The sequence below is a fragment of the Pristiophorus japonicus genome, chromosome 4, assembly GCF_044704955.1.
Source record: "Pristiophorus japonicus isolate sPriJap1 chromosome 4, sPriJap1.hap1, whole genome shotgun sequence".
Lineage (NCBI taxonomy): Eukaryota > Metazoa > Chordata > Chondrichthyes > Pristiophoridae > Pristiophorus > Pristiophorus japonicus.
In genome coordinates, this window is record NC_091980.1 from 68648279 (window position 1) to 68668937 (window position 20659).

The 20659-nt window shown below is 48.6% G+C and overlaps 1 protein-coding gene across 1 annotated transcript in view; it reads right to left on the bottom strand.

Annotated features, from left to right (window-relative positions):
• Positions 1 to 20309, bottom strand: part of LOC139262945 (dual specificity protein kinase CLK4-like) — a 96734-nt gene extending 76425 nt beyond the window's left edge. Inside the window, exon 1 of the mRNA XM_070878291.1 lies at positions 19681 to 20309. The gene's annotated coding sequence lies outside the window, so the exon portion shown is untranslated. The remainder of the gene's footprint in view (positions 1 to 19680) is intronic.
• Between the last annotated feature and the right edge of the window lie 350 nt (positions 20310 to 20659).

The window sequence follows — 20659 nt, forward strand, 5'->3', positions numbered from 1 at the left end:
AGACTGTAAAGTCCTGTCCCTACAGTACAGACTCACATGAGGCACATGTTGATAGGTCAGTCTCGACATCCCGGGAATCAGTCTGGTGAACCTTCGCTGCACTCCCTCAATAACAAGAATGTCCTTCCTCAGGTTAGGAGACCAAAACTGTACACAATACTCCAGGTGTGGCCTCACCAAAGCCCTGTACAACTGTAGCAATACCTCCCTGCCCCTGTACTCAAATCCCCTCGCTATGAAGGCCAACATGCCATTTGCTTTTTTAACCGCCTGCTGTACCTGCATGCCAACCTTCAATGACTGATGTACCATGACACCCAAGTCTCTTTGCACCTCCCCTTTTCCTAATCTGTCACCATTCAGATAATAGTCTGTCTCTCTGTTTTTACCACCAAAGTGGACAACCTCACATTTATCCATATTATACTTCATCTGCCATGCATTTGCCCACTCACCTAACCTATCCAAGTCGCTCTGCAGCCTCATAGCATCCTCCTCGCAGCTCACACTGCCACCTAACTTAGTGTCATCCGCAAATTTGGAGATACTACATTTAATCCCCTCGTCTAAATCATTAATATACAGTGTAAACAGCTGGGGCCCCAGCACAGAACCTTGCGGTACCCCACTAGTCACCGCCTGCCATTCTGAAAAGTACCCATTTACTCCTACTCTTTGCTTCCTGTCTGACAACCATTTCTCAATCCATGCCAGCACACTATCCCCAATCCCATGTGCTTTAACTTTGCACATTAATCTCTTGTGTGGAACCTTGTCGAAAGCCTTCTGAAAGTCCAAATATACCACATCAAATGGTTCTCCCTTGTCCACTCTACTGGAAACATCCTCAAAAAATTCCAGAAGATTTATCAAGCATGATTTCCCTTTCACAAATCCATGCTGACTTGGACCTATCATGTCACCTCTTTCCAAATGCGCTGCTATGACATCCTTAATAATTGATTCCATCATCTTACCCACTACCAATGTCAGGCTGACCGGTCTATAATTCCCTGTTTTCTCTCTCCCTCCTTTTTTAAAAAGTGGGGTTACATTTGCTACCCTCCACTCGATAGGAACTGATCCAGAGTCAATGGAATTTTGGAAAATGACTGTTAATGCATCCGCTATTTCCAAGGCCACCTCCTTAAGTACTCTGGGATGCAGTCCATCAGGACCTGGAGATTTATTGGCCTTCAATCCCATCAATTTCCCCAACACAATTTCCCGACTAATAAGGATTTCCGTCAGTTCCTCCTCCTTACTAGACCCTCTGACCCTTCTTATATCCGAAATGTTGTTAGTGTCCTCCTTAGTGAATACCGAACCAAAGTACTTGTTCAATTGGTCCGCCATTTCTTTGTTCCTCGTTATGACTTCCCCTGATTCTGACTGCAGGGGACCTACATTTGTCTTTACTAACCTTTTTCTCTTTACATATCTGTAGAAACTTTTGCAATCCGTCTTAATGTTCCCTGCAAGCTTCCTCTCGTACTCTATTTTCCCTGCCCTAATCAAACTCTTTGTCCTCCTCTGCTGAGTTCTAAATTTCTCCCATTCTCCGGGTTTGCTGCTATTTCTGGCCAATTTGTATGCCACTTCCTTGGCTTTAATACTATCCCTGATTTCCCTTGATAGCCACGGTTGAGCCACCTTCGCTTTTTTATTTTTATGCCAGACAGGAATGTACAATTGTTGTAGTTCATCCATGCGGTCTCTAAATGTCTGCCATTGCCCATCCACAGTCAACCCCTCAAGTATCATTCGCCAATCAATCCTAGCCAATTCACGCCTCATACCTTCAAAGTTACCCTTCTTTAAGTTCTGGACCATGGTCTCTGAATTAACTGTTTCATTCTCCATCCTAATGCAGAATTCCACCATATTATGGTCATTCTTCCCCAAGGGGCCTCGCACAACGAGATTGCTAATTAATCCTCTCTCATTACACAACACCCAGTCTAAGATGGCCTCTCCCCTAGTTGGTTCCTCGACATATTGGTCTAGAAAACTATCCCTTATGCACTGGTGTGGTGTGAGTTCCACATTGTAGTCTGCTTCTGGTTCAGCAGAGTTGTTGGTAAATCTACTTTTGACTTGGTCTACATGCCTCCGGCAGGTTTGGCCATTATCCATTTGTATCACCAGTAGCCTGTTTCCTTCCTTGTCTGTTACTGTCCCTGCAAGCCATTTGGGACCTCTTCCATAGTTTAGCACAAACACTTCGTCCCCTATCTCATTCCACCTCCCCCTCAAGTTTCGTTCATGGTACTCAGTTAGCTTACGGCGCTTTGCCTCAACAATTTCATGCATGTCTGGGAGGATTTATGAGAGCCTTGTCTTTCAGGTCCATTTCATCAATAGTTGCGCGGGGGGAACTTCAGTCAATGAATGCGGACGAGATCTGTATGCCAGCAGCAGTCGCGACAGGCGGCCCTGCAGCGTGAGACCTTGGATTTTGAGCATGCCTTGTTTAATGATCTACACTGCTCGCTCCGCCTGGCCGTTGGAGGCCGGCTTGAACGGTGCCGTCCTCACGTGATTTATGCCGTGGTCACTCATGAAATCTTGGAATTCTGCGCTGGTGAAGCACGGACCATTATCACTGACCAATGTGTCAGGAATGCCGTGTGTTGCGAACATGGTTCCAAGGCTCTCCACAGTGGTGGAGGTGGTGCTCGAGTTTAAAATGGTGCATTCGATCCACTTTGAAAATGCATCTACAACTACGAGGAACATTTTGCCCATGAATGGGCCTGCGTAGTCTTCGTGCACCCGCGACCACGGTTTGGTGGGCCACGGGCTCAGGGGGGCCTCCCTGGGGGCATTACTGAGTTGGGCACAAATGGTGCACCGTCGGACGCAGAGCTCCAAGTCTGCGTCAATACCAGGCCACCAGACGTGGGATCTGGCTATGGACTTCATGAAAACGATCCCCGGGTGCTCGCGGTGGAGCTCCCGGACAAATGCCTCTCTGCCTCGCAGAGGCATAACTACTCGGCTGCCCCACATCAGGCAGTCTGCTTGTAGTGGCATCTCATGCATGCGCCTATGGAAAGGTTTGATCTCCTCGGGGCAGGCATCGCGAGCCTCTGCCCACTCACCGGTTAAGACACATCTTTTTACTAGGGATAACGTGGGGTCGCTGGTCGTCCAGGCTCTGATTTGGCGAGCCGTCATGGGCGAACCTGTGGACTCAAAGGCATTGATTGCCATGACTATCTCACAGTCCTGTTCGTCAGACCCTTCCGTGGTGGCCAGGGGTAGCCTGCTAAGCGCGTCGGCACAGTTGTCTGTGCCTGGTCTGTGCCTTATGGTGTAATCGTAAGAGGCCAGCATGTGTGCCCACCATTGAATGCGCGCCGAGGCATTGGCGTTTATTGCTTTGCTCTTGGATAGTAGGGACATAAGGGGCTTTTGGTCGGTTTCTAATGCGAACTTGGTCCCGAAAAGGTATTGGTGCATCTTTTTGACACCGTACATGCACGCGAGCGCCTCCTTCTCAACCATTCCGTACCTGCGCTCCGCTCGCGAAAGTGACCTGGAGGCATAAGCTATGGATTGTAATTTACCCGCATCATTGGCATGTTGTAAAACGCACCCGACCCCGAACGGTGATGTATCACATGTAAGAAGTAGCTTTTTACCTGGATCAAAGAAAGCCAAAACACTGTTGGAACACAGAAGGTTGCGTGCCTTATTGAAGGCGCGTTCCTGGGCGTCCCCCCAAAACCAATCGCACCCCTTTCTGAGTAGCACGTGGCGAGGCTCCATCAGTGTGCTTAAGTTCTGTATAAAGCTCCCAAAGTAATCCCGAGAAAGGCGCGCAGTTCTGAGACATTCCAGGGCCTGGGTGCCAGGCGAATTGCTTCGGTTTTGGACTCTGTTGGGTGGATTCCATCAGCGGCAATCCTTCTGCCCAAAAATTCAACCTCGGGTGCGAGAAACAGACACTTGGATTTCTTAACTCTTCGGCCTACCTAATCCAACCGCTTTAGTACTTCCTCCAAATTGCGGAGGTGGGAGTCGGTGTCCCTGCCCGTGATAAGTATGTCATCTTGAAACACAACCGTCCCCGGGATGAACTTGAGCAGACTCTCCATGTTACGCTGGAATATAGTAGCCGCCGACCTGATGCCGAATGGGCATCGATTGTACATGAAAAGGCCTCGATGTGTGTTGATGATGGTGAGTAGCTTGGATTCGTCGGTCAATTCTTGCGTCATATACGCAGATGTGAGATCTAGTTTTGAGAAAAGTTTTCCTCCAGCCAATGTGGCAAATAAGTCCTCCGCTCTGGGCAGCGGGTATTGGTCCTGTAAGGAGACTGTTTATGGTAGATTTGTAGTCCCCACAGATTCGTACGGATCCATCAGGTTTCATGACTGAGACGATGGGACTTGCCCCGTCACTAAATTCCACGGATGAGATAATGCCTTCCCGCAGAAGCCTGTCCAGTTCATGTTCAATCTTTTCCCTCATCACATAGGGCACAGCTCTAGCCTTGTGATGGACGGGTCTAGCATCCTGTGTGATGTAGATTTTGACTTTAGCCCCTTTGAAGGTGCCCACACCTGGCTGAAAGAGATGTTCAAATCAACTTAGAACTGTTGAGCAGGAAGTCCGTTCCTCTGCCGACATGGCGTGAACATCATCCCATTTCCAGTTTAGTTTTGCCAGCCAGCTTATCCCCAGCAGTGCTGGGAGATCTCCGGGGACAATCCACAGGGGAAGTCGGTTCACTATCCCTTTGTGTGTGACTGAGAGCATGGCGCTGCCAAGGACTGGGACGATTTCTTTGGTATAGGTCCTTAGTTTGGTGTCGACTCTTGTGAGCTTTGGTCTGTCTCTTTTGTGCGGTCACAGCTGTTCAAATTGTTGAGCGCTCATGGGAGATTGACTCGCTCCCGTATCCAGCTCCATGTTGACGGGTATCCCGTTGAGTAGGACCGTCATCATTATTGGAGGCGTCTTGTTGTAAGAGCAATGGCCATTGATCGTGTTGACCCGCTGTACCTCGGTGTCCCGGGTATTGTCCCCACCGTCTTCTGGTCCGCTTTCCGACCCTTCCGATTCGATTACCAGCTGAGCTGCCGTTTTTCTGCACATGCAGGCCAGATGCCCTGTATAGTTGCAGTTTCTGCAAACAGCATGCTGAAATTGACACCCCCTTGATGAGTGCCTTCCCCCACATCTCCAGCATAGACCGCTTCCATTGTTTCCAAAGGATGAGCTGCGTCTGGCTGATCTCTCTTGAGCTTCTCTCAGTTTGTAGTTGATTGCTCGCATTGTGGGTTGATGAGGTGTGAACGGCCGTTCATGTGGCCCTTGATGGCTTCTGGCGCCACTGCCTGCTGTTGAGGGCCTGCTCTCCTGCCTTTGTCTGTGTGTGGGGGTAGCAGCTTGTTTCACGCTGTGAACCCCTTGTTCCGATGTTTCGTTAGTTGTCGTAACCGCAGTGTAGATCAACCTCGTTTCTTTTTCTCCTGCCAAGAATGTCTGTGCAACCAGTGCTGCTGCCTCTAGGGTCAAGTTCTTGGTCTCTATGAGCTTTCGGAATATGCCTGAGTGGCCTATTCCCTCAATAAAAAAGTCTCTCGGTACTTCTCTCCTTAGTTCATCGGAGAACTCACATAAGCTAGCCAACCTCCGAAGTTCCGGGTATGCTCTGGCCCACACAGCGTCTGTAGTTGTAGAACCCATGTCTGGCCATGTGTAGGCTGCTCGCTGGCTTCAGGTGGTCTCTTACCAGTGTGCTCAACTCTTCAAACGACTTGCTTGCTGGTTTCTCGGGTGCCAGCAGATCTTTCATTAAGGCGTATATTTTCGAGCCACAGCTAGTCAAGAGATGGGCTCTTCTCTTGTCTGCCTTGTCGTTGCCTAACCAGTCTTTGATTACGAAGCTTTGCTGGAGCCTTTCTATAAAGTTCTCCCAATTATCTCCAGCATTGTATTTTTCATCTGAGCCGTTGGTAGCCATTCTGTGGATTCTATAATCCCGTAACTCGTCATCACTGTAAAGTCCTGTCCCTGCAGTACAGACTCACACGAGGCACATGTTGAAGTCAAGGTCACTCAGGACCTGCACCCTTATTACACAGTTCTCGAATGGCACACTTGCCTGAGACCTGTCCTTATATACCTGTCTGGGATAGGTATCCAGTGTCTCCTGCAAGTGCACCCCTGGTGGTAAGGTAAGCTTGTGGTTACAGGTTATCTCTAGTTACAGTCATGTATAGCATGGTAAGATACAGTTATGTACAGTAGTGTGAGATACATGACAAAGACTTTTACATGGGTTATACAATACAAGCAGCTTGTTGGAGCTTAAAATGTTTCTGGCTTTCTCAAAAGCATTTATTTGTTTTTTTCCCCATACCCAGTTCTCACCTTTGCGCAATAACACATGTAGGGGCTCTAAAAGGGAGCCTAACCCCGGTAGGAAGTCACCAAAATAGTTGAGGAGTCCCAGGAATGACCACAGCTCCGTGACGTTCTGTGGCCTGGGCACGTTCCTGATAGCCTCTGTCTTGGCGTCTGTGGGCTGAATGCCGTCCGCCGCGATCTTTCTCTGCAAAAACTCCAATTCTGTTGTCATGAAGACGCATTTCGACCTCTTCAGCCGCAGCCCTACGCGATCCAGTCGCTGGAGGACCTCCTCCAGGTTTTGTAGGTGCTTGGCGGTGTCCCGACCCGTGACCAATATGTCGTCCTGAAAGTGTGTGGTACCAACTTGAGTCGGCTCTCCATGTTTCTTTGGAAGATCGCTGCAGCCGACTGAATTCCAAACGGGCATCTGTTGTAGATGAACAGTCCCTTGTGCATGTTGATGTAGGTGAGGCCCTTCGAAGATTCCTCTCGCTCCTGCCGAAGTCAGGTCGAGCTTGGTGAACGTCTTGCCTCCTGCCAGCGTCGCAAATATTAACTGGCAGCGTCATCTGCCTTAGGTAGCGGGTATTGGTCTCTGAGCGAGAAACGATTAATAGTTACTTTATAATCGCCGCAAATCCTGACCGTGCCATCACCTTTGAGTACTGGAACAATTGGGCTGGCCCACTCGCTGAATTCCACTGGGGAGATGATGCCGTCGCATTGCAGCCTGTCCAGCTCAATTTCCATTCCCTCTCTCATCATGTGAGGTACTGCTCGAGCCTTGTGGTGAATGGGTCGTGCCTCTGGGACCAAGTGGATCCGCACCTTCACCCCGGAAAAGTTTCCAATGCCTGGCTCAAAAAGGGAAGGAAATTTGTTAAGAACCTGGGTACATGAGGCCTCATCGACATGTGATAGCGCTCAGATGTCATCCCAGTTCCAACGGATTTTGCCCAGCCAGCCCCTTCCAAGCAGTGTGGGGCCATCGCCCGGGACAATCCAGAGTGGCAGTTCATGCATCGTACCCTCGTAGGTGACCTTGACCATGGCGTTGCCCAGGACAGTGATAAGCTCTTTAGTGTACGTTCTCAGTTTCGTGTGGATGGGACTCAGGGCTGGTCTGAGTGCTTTGTTGCACCAGTCTCTCAAGCATCTTTTTACTGATGATGGATTGGCTAGCGCCAGTGTCCAGTTCCATGGCTCTGGGTAAGCCATTCAATTTTATGTTTAGCATTATAGGTGGGCATTTCGTCGAAAATGTGTGCACCCTGTGTACTTCAGCATCTGCCTCCTTTCTCTGAGCCTTGAACTTGCTTTGATCCACCATGGACTGATCTTCTTTTGCCACGTGGTGGTTAGCAGGTTTTGCAGAGCTTGCAGCTCGTTTGCAAGCTCGTTGGAGGTGCCCCATTATTCCCCAGCTCTTGCAAACACACCCTTTGAAGCGGCATGAATAGGCTGAATGGAAGCCTCCACAACGCCAACATGGTGTGAATTGCCTTGCATTCATCCTTTGTTGCGGACTCTGAGCCATCTGGGTCACCTGAGTCCTGCTGGCAGTTGCAGACTCGTGGGTTCTGCCCTGTACATTTCTGCTCGCAAACACAGCTCCAGTTAATTTATGAACATCGTTAGCACTTGTGTGCTCAGAGATTTCTTTGGTATTATCACTGGTGGACATAAACGCCTGTGCTATCGCAATGGCCTTACTGAGGGTCGGTGTCTCTACAGTCAAAAGTTTTCATAGGATGGTCTTGTGGCCAATGCCCAGAATAAAAAAGTCTTTGAGCATTTGCTCCAGGTAGCCATCAAACTCACATTGTCCTGCAAGTTGCCTTAGCTCGGCAACGTAGCTCGCCACTTCCTGACCTTCAGATCGCTGGCACGTGTAGAACCGATACCTCGCCATCAGCACGCTCTCCCTCGGGTTAAGATGCTCCCGAACCAGTGTACACAGCTCCTCATACGACTTATCTGTGGGTTTCACCAGAGCCAGAAGATTCTTCATGAGGCTGTAGGTCGGTGCCCCGCAGACTGTGAGGAGGACCGCTCTCATTTTTGCAGCGCTTCCTTCTCCGTCCAGCTCGTTGGCTACAAAGTACTGGTCTAGCCGTTCGACATAGGCTTCCCAGTCCTCACCCTCCGAGAACTTCTCCAGGATGCCCACAGTTTGCTGCATCTTTGCGTTGGATTCGTATTCTCGTCGCCAGTTATTGTGTTCCTAACACAGACGAGGCTGTACACAGGGAGGTTAAAGTAACAGTGACCTCAGTCTTTACTAAGACACTCCAGAGTGAGGAACAGGCCTTAGGGGCCGGCTTATATACAGTACTCCTAAGGGATGCTGGGATCCCTTGGAACTTCAGGGGATGCGCTCCATGGTGGCGGAACATGGGAGTGCATGCTTTACAGATACATAACAAATACCAATGCCTCTGCTCGCATCCAAAGATGGGCGCTCACGCTGTCTGCATACAACTATGTAATCCGCCACAGACCAGGCACAGAGAACTGCGCTGATGCTCTCAGTCGGCTACCATTGCCCACCACCAGGGTGGAAATGGCACAGCCTGCTCTTGATGATGGATGCATTTGAAAATGAAAAGTCACCTGTTACGGCCTGCCAGATCAGGACCTGGACCAGCCAGGATCCCCTATTGTCCCTTGTAAAAAACAGCGTCCTCTATGGGAGCTAGTCTAGCGTCCCAGCGGAGATGCATGAAGAGATCAAGCCATTCCAGCGGCGCAAAGACGAAATGTCCATACAGGTGGACTGTCTTTTGTGGGGTAATCATGTGGTTTTGCCGAAGAAAGGCAGGGAAATGTTCATACGTGACCTGCACAGTACCCACCTCGGCATAGTAATGATGCAAGCTACAGCCAGATCCCATGTGCGGTGACCCGGCATCGACTCAGATTTGGAGTCTTGTGTGCGCCAATGCAACACTTGGTCTCAACTGAGCAATGCACCCAGGGAGGCACCGCTAAGTTTGTGGTCATGGCCCTCCAAACCGTGGTCTAGGATCCACGTTGACTTTGGTGGCCTGTTTCTCGGCAAAATGTTTTTGGTTGTTGTGGATGCTTATTCAAAATGGATTGAGTGTGTAATAATATCTGTAAGCACGTCCACTGCCACCATCGAAAGCCTATGAGCCATGTTTGCCATGCATGGCCTGCCTGATGTCCTTGTCAGCGACAATGGGCTGTGCTTCACCAGTGCTGACTTCAAGGAATTCATGACCCGCAACGAGATCAAGCGTGTCACATCTGCCCCGTTCAAGCCCGCATCAAACGGCCAGGCAGAATGGGCAGTCCAAACCATCAAGCAAAGCTTGAAACGCGTGTCGGAAGGCTCCCTGCAGACCCGCCTGTCCCGAGTCCTGCTCAGCTACTGCACCAGACCCCACTCGCTCACCGGGGTTCCCCAGCTGAGCTGCTCATGAAAAGAGCGCTCAAAACAAGGCTCTCTCTTGTCCATCCTGATCTCCATGATCACGTCGAGGACAGGCGGCATCAACAAAGCATGTACCATGATCGCGCAAATTTATCAGGTGATATTGAAGTCAATGACCCTGTATTTATACTCAACTGTGGACATGGTCCCAAATGGCTTGCTGGCACTGTCATAGTCAAAGAAGGGAGTAGGGTGTTTCAGGCCAAACTCACAAATGTACTAACTTGCAGAAAGCATTTGGACCAAACCAAACTGCGATTCACAGACAGCCACGAGCAACCTGAAGAGGACACCACCAACTTCGACCCCCCGACACACACAACAAGTGGCAACCGACATCACGGTTGTGCACAAAGCTGAACTCACCACCCCAAGCAGCCAGCAAGGCCAGCTACACAGCAGCCCAGCGAAGAACCAACCAACTCACCTACACCTGCATTTGTACCGAGATGATCGACTAGGGAGCAAAAGGCCCCAGATCGTCTCTTCCTGTGGGAGGGAGTGATGTTATGTATGCAACCCTATGTAACCAGTATTATACCACCACCAGAGGGTGTACCTGTTGGAGTCCCAAGGTATCCCAGCATCCCTGGGAGCACTGTATATAAGCAGGTCTCCCATGCTGTACCAACACTCTGGAGTTAGAATAAAGGAATTAAGGTCACACTTACTCACGTTTACAGTACTCAGTTACATTACTTTTTATGAACATAACGTATACAATTATGAGGGGCCTGGATAGAGTGGATAGGAAGGATCTGTTTCCCTTAGCAAGGGTGTCAATAACCAGTGGACATAAATTTAAAGTAATTGAGAGGAGGTTTAGAGGAGATATGAGGGGAAATGTCTTCATCCAGAGTGTAGTGGGGGACTGAACTCACTGCCTGAAAGGAAGGTAGAGGCGAAACCCTCACTACATTAAAAAAATACTTGGATTTGCACTTAAAGTGCCGTAACCTACAGGACTATGGACCAAGAGCTGGAAAGTAGGATTAGGCTGGCTAGCTCTTGGTCAGCCGGCGGAGACATGATGGGCCGAAATGGCCTTCATCCATGATGTAAATTTCGTTGATTCTATGGGGCCGAAATTCATCACTCACCTCCCGCTGCTGCCCACTGCCGCCCACTGCCGCCAACATTGCTCTTCTTGATCCGCCCAGTGCCACTTTCCATTTGGGCTGGAGCGGGTGGGAGGGGAAAGCCGCCTGGAACCGACCGCTGACGTCACTGGACGGCTGAGTGGCGCAACAGAACTCCCGCCCGCCGAGCTCCCAGATTCCTGCGGGTGGGAATCGGTGGCAGAATGAGGGTGGACCGCGGCGAGGAGGCTGGTCTGTCCCCGACGGTAAGTAGGAAGAAGCTGAAAAAAAGGTCAGTGAACATTTTTTTAAAAATTCAACACGACTTACCTGTTTGGGGTCCCCTGAAGGTCTTCAGATAGTTTTTTAAATTTTTTAATGTTAATTTTCTTTTCAGCTCTTTGACTCTCCGTGGGCCCGCCTCCATCCTCAGCGGCACTTGGGAGGCAAGAGCCTTTGCCGCCGAGAATGAGACCTCCCTCCTGCTGCCACCCAGATTGGCGACGTACGTCATTGATTTGCCACTCGCCAACCTTTGAGGGAGCTTGGCCAAGAATATCCCGCCAAAAGTACCGTCCGGTACCATGGCGACACTTTGGGCGGCATTAGGCGGGCGGAGGCCTTGATGAAAATTGGCCCCAATGATTTCTATGATTTAAATGCTTCCCCTTGATGACATCATCCACAGACATGCACCAAGAATGTTCTCAAAGCTGCTTCTGTTCCTCTGCCATAACTTTGTTGGAAGCGCAGTGGAAACACTAATTATGTGGTCGTAGAGCAGGGCAGTTCAGAGGACCGTGGTATCAATTTCCACATGTATGCTAATGAAACCCGGCCCCTTCTCGCCATCATCTCTCTTAACCCCTCCACTGCCTCTGTGCTAAGAGAAAGCTTAGTAAATAAAAATGAAGGAAGTCTGAAAATACTGAGTAAAATTATTAAAACAGATGATACTGATCATAGCTGAAGTTCAGGAAAATAATAAGTGGAAGAAAACAGAACAGAAGGAGAAAATCCAAAATTTTATTGAAAGGAAATAGAATATTAATTTACCACAAGGCAGTAAAGAAATAAATTTCATGGTAGAAATAATGATATTGAAAAGATCACATAATTGGGTCCTCCCACTTGCACACATCATTTTTCGGTGACTAAAAATAGACCCCACTGTGCTTGCAAGCTGTCGCCCTGTCTCCAACCTTCCTTTCTCACAGTGACTTAATTGGCTGTAAAGTGCTTTGAGACGTCCCAGTGGTCGTGAAATGCACTATATAAATCCAAGTCTTTCTTTTCTTTCCCCTCTCCAAAGTCCTTGAAGGTGTTGTCGCCTTCCAAATCCATGCCCACCTTTCCCGGAATTCCATGTTTGAATCTCTTCAATCCGGTTGCTGTCCTTGCCACAGAACGGCTCTCATCAAAGTCACAAATGATATCCTTTGTATCTGTGACAAAGATAAACTATCCCTCCTTGTCCTTCTCGACCTGTCTGCAGCCTTTGACACGGTTGACCACTCTATCCTCCTCCAACGCCTCTTCACCATCGTCCAGCTGGGTGGGACTGCACTCGCCTGCTTCCACTCTCATCTATCTAATCGTAGCCAGAAAATCATCTGCAATGGCTTCTCTTCTCGCTCCCACATCGTTACCTCTGGTGTCCCCCAAGGTCCTATCCTTGGTCCCCTCCTGTTTCTCATCTATATGTTGTCCCTTGGTGACATCATCCAAAAACATGGTGTCAGTTTCCACATGTATGCTGATGACATCCAGCTCTACCTCACCACCACTTCTCTTGACCCCTCCGTGGTCTCTAAATTGTCAGACTACTTGTCCAACATCCAGTACTGGATGAGTAGAAATTTCCTCCAATTAAATATTGGGAAGACCAAAGGTATTGTCTTTGGTCCCTGCCACAAAATCCATTCCCTAGCCACCGATTCCAGCCCTCTCCCTCGCATCTGTCTGAGGCTGAACCAGATTGTTCGTAACCGTGGTGTCATATTTGACCCTGAAATGAGCTTCCGACCACATATTTGCGGCATAACTAAAACCGCCTATTTCTACCTCCGTAACATCGCCTGTCTCCACCCTTGCCTCAGCTCATCTGCCGCTCAAACCCTCACCCATGCCGTTGTCACCGCTACACTTGGCTACTACAACGCACTCCTGGCTGGCCTCCCACATTCTACCCTCCGTAAACTTGAGGTCATCCAAAACTCAGTTGCCCGCGTCCTAACTCGTACCAAGTCCCATTCACCCATCACTCCTGTGCTCGCTGACCTACATTGGCTCCCAATTAAGCAACGGCTTGATTTCAAAATTCTAATCCTTGTTTACAAATCCCTCCATGGCCTTGCCCCTCCCTATCTCTGTAATCTCTTTCAGTCTCACAACTCCCCGAGATATCTGCGCTCCTCAAATTTTGCCCTCTTGTGCATACCTGATTATAATCTCTCAACCCTCAGTGGTTGTGCCTTCTGCTGCCTCGGCCCTGAGCTCTGGAACTCCTTCCCTAAACCTCTCAGCCTCTCTACCTCTCTTTCCTTCTTTAAGACGCTCATTAAAACCTATCTCTTTGACCAAACTTTTGGTCATCTGCCTTAATTTCTTCTTATGTGGCTCGGTATCAAATTTTTGTCTTATATCACTCCTGTGAAGTGCCTTGGGACGTTGTATTATGTTAAAGGCGCTATATAAATACAAGTTGTTGTTGTTGAATTCTTTGTCCCTTCCACTGAAATGACGGTTGTTGAGCTGAAGCCTTGACCAACAAAGAAAAAAATACACAACTAAGTGGAAGCCAAACCTATTGCAAATTGGGACTATGCCCAAAATTTCCATGCAGGTACTCCTGATTTCCTGCTGTAACTTATGTCCCTTGTGCCATTTCCCTGGGGTTTCTGCTGAAATTCTGGTGGGAGATCAGTAAAACCCATGCAGAAATTCCAAGTGAAAGTTTCACGTTTCACACCTTGCAATGGAACACCCTGGAATTTTTAGAACTTTGTTTCCCACCGGCTTGAAATCAAAGCAATATGAAATTACCTACTGAAGATTGTCACACACCACTTTCCTAAATCTGATTTTGGTGATTTCACACTCAAGTTACATTAGATGTTGTTTGGACGTGAAGTCAAAACCACTTCACAGTGACACAAATTACGGAGTATAACTAGCCTATAAATCAGTAGAAGCGTTCCTTGTGACATTAATAGTGTAAGGAGTATTCAGCTGTTGTATAAATTACTCTGCTCTGATTCATGTACTGAGCTATTTTAAAATTTCATACAATAAACTATAAATCTCAATAATACCAAGGTCTAGATTTTCGACAGGCTTGCAACCGTTCTTCTGCCTGGGTGAAGCGCAGAAACATTTTTTGGCGCTAAACGTGTGGCACAACATTTTGCGCCTGGGTGGAAATTCTGGCGGTGGTTTTGCGGCACCACTAAAGCTTAGCGCCCGCCTGATGTTTTCACCGTTTTGATGATGTCAAGCGGCGTGCAACGCTCCGCTATCGCCCCGGGCGGAAAATTAGACGATATCATCCTTTTTAACGTCCACCCGGAAACCCGCCCGAAAAAATCAGTCGAACCCAGGTCTGTCTCAGGGCGTACCCGGCGCTAACGATGCCATCTTGAAAACGGAGCAAAAGTTCAGTGCATAAAAAGATCTGGAGAAGGAAGGCTGCGTTTTACACAGTGAAGTTTTATGTGAGTTTCTAGTTCATTTTAAAGGATATTTAAAGACATTTTAAACCATGGGGGCATTACTACGACAGCCATTATTCCTGGCTGCTTTTTCTATGCAGCGTCGAGCTGGAAGAAGGCTTATTGATGAGCATTTTGAGCATAATCGAAGTGGTTGCAGACGTATGGGGAGGAGGCCTTACCCCCACAATTTACAGGCAACATCGCTCATACCTGCAGTTGTCTGAGGCACAGTGCATTAGAAGTCTGCACTTCCGAAAAGAGGTGGTCACAGAGATATGCCAGCTCATAAAGGCAGACCTACAGCCTACCAGCATCAACAGAACTGCACTGTCTGTCGCGGTGAAGGTCACTGCGGCACTTGCCTTCTATGCCTCCGGCTCCTTTCAGGCATCAGCAGGGGACATATGCTCCATCTCGCAGTACGCTACATATTGCACCCCTGCTCTTTAATTCTGCCCATCTCCTTTCCACAGCAGTGACAAGGGCCTTGTTGGCCTCATTGCTAAACTTTCTGGCTCGCTGCCTGCTCCCATCTCCTTCCATCATGAATGCAATCTAAAAATGGATGATTGAGCTCTGGGTGTACTGCGCATGCACGGGTGCTCCCTGACAGCTGACCAGAAACGTGGGCAGAAGATAAAAATGGCAACAAAAAAAATTTGAAAAAAAAAATTTCCGCATGCGCAGAAGGTCTGATTTTATTTTCGGTCGCAAATTTCAGCTCCAGCACACAAATTCAGTTGTGCAATGCCGGTTTTATCGCTTTCGCTATTGCTCTTCACCATTTGCCGAATTTTAAGAGCTCTGGTGGTAACGGTGGCCCAGCGCTAAAAAAAATTTCTGCCACGATTATCTCCCAAAAACGGGCAAAATCGCTAAAAGCCAAAATTCTAGCCCCCAAATGCTTTAAAATGCCTCATATTACCAACACAGTGAACTTCGTATCTTTCAGCCAGAGATTTAATTTAAAAAGCGTTATTCTTGTGGTAGCTGGGGCTGGTGGTAGTATCATATCATCAGTTCTTCCTGGCTACCCTTTCCTCACCCTATTACCACCCACTCCCTATAACCCTGACCCTGTAGTGTTATATATGAATATCAACAACAATGCCAACAGACTGATTGTATCGATATAAATGTGTACACTAGTAAATACCATTCGAGAAAATGTTCAACTGCACTAGTTGTGCACATGCCATCTAGTGGAGACTTTGTTTAGTGACATCCACATCGGAAACCTCTGCATTCACTATCTGCTTTTCAGGATCAATTGGAAAACTTTATTTGCACACTGATTTCAATTTATTCAACTAGACCGTTGAATTTCTAAATCATTCTTTTTCAGCCCTTTCCCAACATTACTGTCCTTTTGAAGATCGGATGGTGAAAAAATTGTGAATATTCTAAATGTGGCCTTAGCAAAGAACCATATAGAGTTAAAACAATCTAAAGTGTGTTTCGAGAAAAGGATATTCAGCTCTTCAAAGCTTTTGCAACCACAGAGACATGTACAATTTGTTGTCTCGCAGATTCTACCCAACCCATTCAATCTCCTGAGGGAAATAACCAACGAGGTATAGAAAATAAAGTTCTGTGAGATTTCTCCACAAGGTCAATCAAGTTAAACATCAAAACATTAGGGATATGGTAGCATAGTGATTATGTTACTGGACCAGTAATCCAGAGGCCTGGGCTAATGATCCGCTGACAAGAGTTCAAATCCTACTATGCTAGCTGGGGAATTTAAATTCAGTTAATTAAATAAATCTGGAATAAAAAGCTAGTATCAGTAATGGTGACTGAATTGTGAAACTACTGGATTGTTGTAAAAACCCAACTGGTTCACTAATGTCCTTTAGGGAAGGAAATCCGCCATCCTTACCCGGTCTGGCCTATATGTGACTGCTGACCCACTGCAATGTGGTTGATTCTTAACTGCCCTCTACAGTTCAAGAAGGCGGCTCACCACCACCTTCTCAAGGGCAATTAGGGATGGGCAATAAATGCTGGCCTTGCCAGCGACGCCCACATCCCAAGAACGAATAAAAAAAACAAAGTATTAATCCAGCCTTGCATTTATAACTAATTACATTTTACAGACGGGTCATTAATTAGAGACTTCTTGACGGTTGGGGATTTTTTTTGCTGAGTGAGGACAGGTTCAAGCTTGAACCATCAGGGAATCAGCACAGACCAAGGGTCGGTGACTGTACCATTAGGAATGTAGGGAGGGCCGAATTACAAAACATGATGGCATCATGCCAACTTCTTCCATATCAGATCTTGACGAGCAGAATCCTCTGATTGTTGTTACACAAATTCTGGAGATTGAGGGAGTGGAAGCCCTTCCCTGTTGATGTAGTTGAGTGGGTGTTCTGTGGGTGTCATCAAAGCATCATGAACGTCATTGATTGCAATCTGATTACAAATCTCATAAAATTGAACGGCCCTTTCTCATCGTTACCTTGCTGTAATGCCAAAGGTGTTGAATTGACCACTCTCCTGTAAAGGACGCCAGTGACCAGATGAATGAATGCCCACACAGCACGCTGGCAGACATTACATATATCCGGAAGTATGCTGGTGAGTGAGCCCTGTCAGAAGTGCAGATATTTCTAGTCATAAATCCCCCAAAATGCTTCAAAAAGTATTTCCAAGCTGTACAAATTAGTGTTTAAACTCTCCAGACTTTAACGGTTCTCAAACTCCACACTTCCACCTTGATCAGTTGATCCTGGCAGCTGCTCTGTCTCATATCTCGTTCTAACTAACCTCGAGTGTGTTAACAGTGCAAACCGAGGAAACCCATGGCTGCTGTACCACTGGCTCTCACTCTGACATATGCAAACAAGGTCAGTGGGGCCTCCATTCAGGAACAGTCGGATCCTCTTCTACTCCCACATCCTTTGGCATCCTTGTGCTCTGTGACTCACTCAGTCACGACCCTTCATCTAAACTATTTCCCCCGAGTGCATCTCTGGGTTGGTGAGTGCCAGTGGTGGTGGTGGGGGATTGGGGGTGGCGGGGGTGCGGGGGCTGGGGGTGGCACATGACGTAGTGGGGGAATATCTTGGGTTGCTCTCTGCTGCTGAAGCTCCAGCTAGCTATACCTCTGGGCATTCTTGCAGTGCTTCAGAATCATAGACATTTACAGCACGGAAGGAGACCATTTGGCCCATAGTGTCCGTGCCGGCCGACAAAGCTATCCAGCCTAATCCCACTTTCCAGCTCTTGGTACATAGCCCTGTGGGTTACGGCACTTCAAGTGCATATCCAAGTACTTTCTAAATGTGGTGAGGGTTTCTGCCTCTGGCAGTGAGTTCCAGACCCCCACCACCTTCTGGGTGAAAACAATCCCCCTCAAATCCCCTCTAAACCTCCCACCAATTGCTTTAAATCTATACCCCCTAGTTATTGACCCCTCTGCTAAGGGAAATAGGTCATTCCTATCCATTCTATCTAGGCCCCTCATAATTTTATATACCTAAGGTCTCCCCTCAGCCTGCTCTGTTCCAAAGAAAACAACCGCAGCCTATCCAATCTTTCCTCATAGCTAAAATTCTCCAGTCCAGGCAACATTCTTATAAATCTCCTCTGTACCCCTCTCTAGTGCAATCACATCTTTCCTGTAATGTGGTGACCAGAACTGCACGCTGTAGCCTAACTAGTGTTTTATACAATTCAAGCATAATCCCCCTGCCTCAGTTAATAAAGGCAAGTATCTGATATGCCTTCTTAACCACCTTATCTATCTGTCCTGCTACCTTCAGGGATCTGTGGACATGCACTCTAAGATTCCTCTGTTCCTCTACACTTCTCAGTGTCCTACCATTTATTGTGTATACCCTTGCTTTGTTGGCCCTCCCCAAATGCATTACCTTATACTTCTCCGGATTGATTTCCATTTACCACTGTTCTGCCCACATGATCAGTCTATTGATATCTTCCTGCAATCTCCAACTTTCTTCTTCATTATCAACCACACAGCCAATTTTTGTATTGTTATGTATTGTCCATGTACATTAAATGTATAGTTACAATGGTGCGCCACAAGGGGCACTGTGGTGGGAGACCCAAAAGTACCTGCGAGACAGAGTATAAAAGGCTGCTCACCACACCTGAGGGACACGCTGGAGTTACACAATAAAGGACCAAGGTCACAGCAGTTACTACAACACCAGACTGTGTGGAGTTAGTGATTTGAGTGCTACATACATCACAAATTGGCGACGAGGACACGGACGAGCTCTTCACGCAACCATGGCTACTTTGGGCACGCTAAAGGATTTCACCGAGGGCAATAACTGGGATGCCTTTACGGAAAGGCTCGAGTACTGTTTTATAGCAAACGACCCGACAGGGAACACGAACGCACTGATAGAGAAGCGTAAGGCGATATTGCTGTCCGGTTATGGTGATGAGGTTTACCGTCTCGTCAGGGATTTGCTGGCACCCGCGAGCGCCAAGGACAAGTCATATGAGCAGCTGATTGAACTCATTCGTAACCAACTGAAACCGAAGGAGAGCATCCTCACGGCCAGGCACAAATTCTATCACCACTGCAGACCTGAGGACCAGGATGTCACAAAATATGCTGCAAACATCAGGAGACTTGCGGCGCCGTGCGATTTTGGCACACACCTTAACGAGGCGTTGCAAGACGTCTTTGTTATGGGGATTGGCCATGAGGGTCTCCTTCACAAGCTGCTATCTACTGAACCTACAGTCAACCTGCAGCAAGCCATCAACATCAGCCGGGCATTTATGACCTCGACTTGTAGCACCAAGCAGATGATCCACAGTCTCGAACCCGGCAGGTACTATTCACAGGATAGCGCCCGTCACGGACAAAACTGCAGAACATGGCTCTGCCCAGGGCAGAGAGCATGGACCTCAGGGTCCTGGAACTCAGAGTCCGCCAAGGGGGGCTAATCGAGTAGCACCATGCTGGCGCTGTGGAGGAAGCCATGGGGCTCACCGGTGCAGGTTTGCGGAGTATATGTGCAATACCTGCCACACGAAAGGCCACCTTCAGCGTATGTGCAAAAGAAACACGACTCACCGTGAGGCTGAGGAGATGGTAGATGATCTGCTATCCAGCGAGGAGCATTGCGGTTTGGCTCGACGGGCATCCCAGCCCCAGGTAGAAGAAGATGATGTGTTTGGACTGTATACGTGTACCGACGATTCGGCCCCAGTGATTATGGAAGTTAAGATTAACGGAGTCCCAGTGAGTATGGAAGTGGACATGGGGCTCGGGTCAGTCGCTGATGAGTCAGGAAACTTTTGATAAACTGTGGATCAACCCAGCTGCACGACCCAAGCTGGTCCCAGTCACGGCGAAGCTGCGTCCCTACACCAAGTAACTGATACCTGTTCTTGGCAGAGCGGTTGTGCAGGTATCTCACGGTGGCGAGACGCACGGTTTACCTTTGTGGATCATTGCAGGCGATGGGCCGACGCTACTCAGCAGGAGATGGATGGGGAATGTCCGTGGGAGCTGGGAAGACTTCATTCCTCCACAGACCGCTGTCCCCGTGCTCACAGTTAGAGCAGGCCTCCACCTTCGGATCGGATGGCAGCGAAGGAAGCGTGTGTGGGGTTGGGCAGAGCAGTGGCGGCCGTCGACTCTCCCCTGCAAAGTCTGAGAGTGAGAAAGAGGCGCTGGAACCAGCAGCAGCGCCGACCGAGCTGGAGAAGAGAGAAGAGCTTCGATGGGCTGCTCCAGCAGGCACCATCGGCCCGCAGGCAGAGGCGGCCGTTCGCGGGGCTTGCAGCGGGAGGAGCAGTGAATCGTCAATTTCGGGAGCGGGACTCGCTCGGCGACGTCGTGAGGGCCGGTGCTCCGAGGAGCGAGGCTCGTCCAGGATCAGCTGCGGCAGTGAGGAGGTCGGCTCCGGAGGACGTGTGTGTGTGAGACGGCTCCCGGGCAAAAAGGTCAGCTGCGTGGGGCGCTCCGGAGGATGCGGCGGTGTGGAGACCGGTGCAGTGAGGCTCCCGGGTGCGTTCAGAGTGTGGCAGCTCGAGAGAGAGAGAGCAGG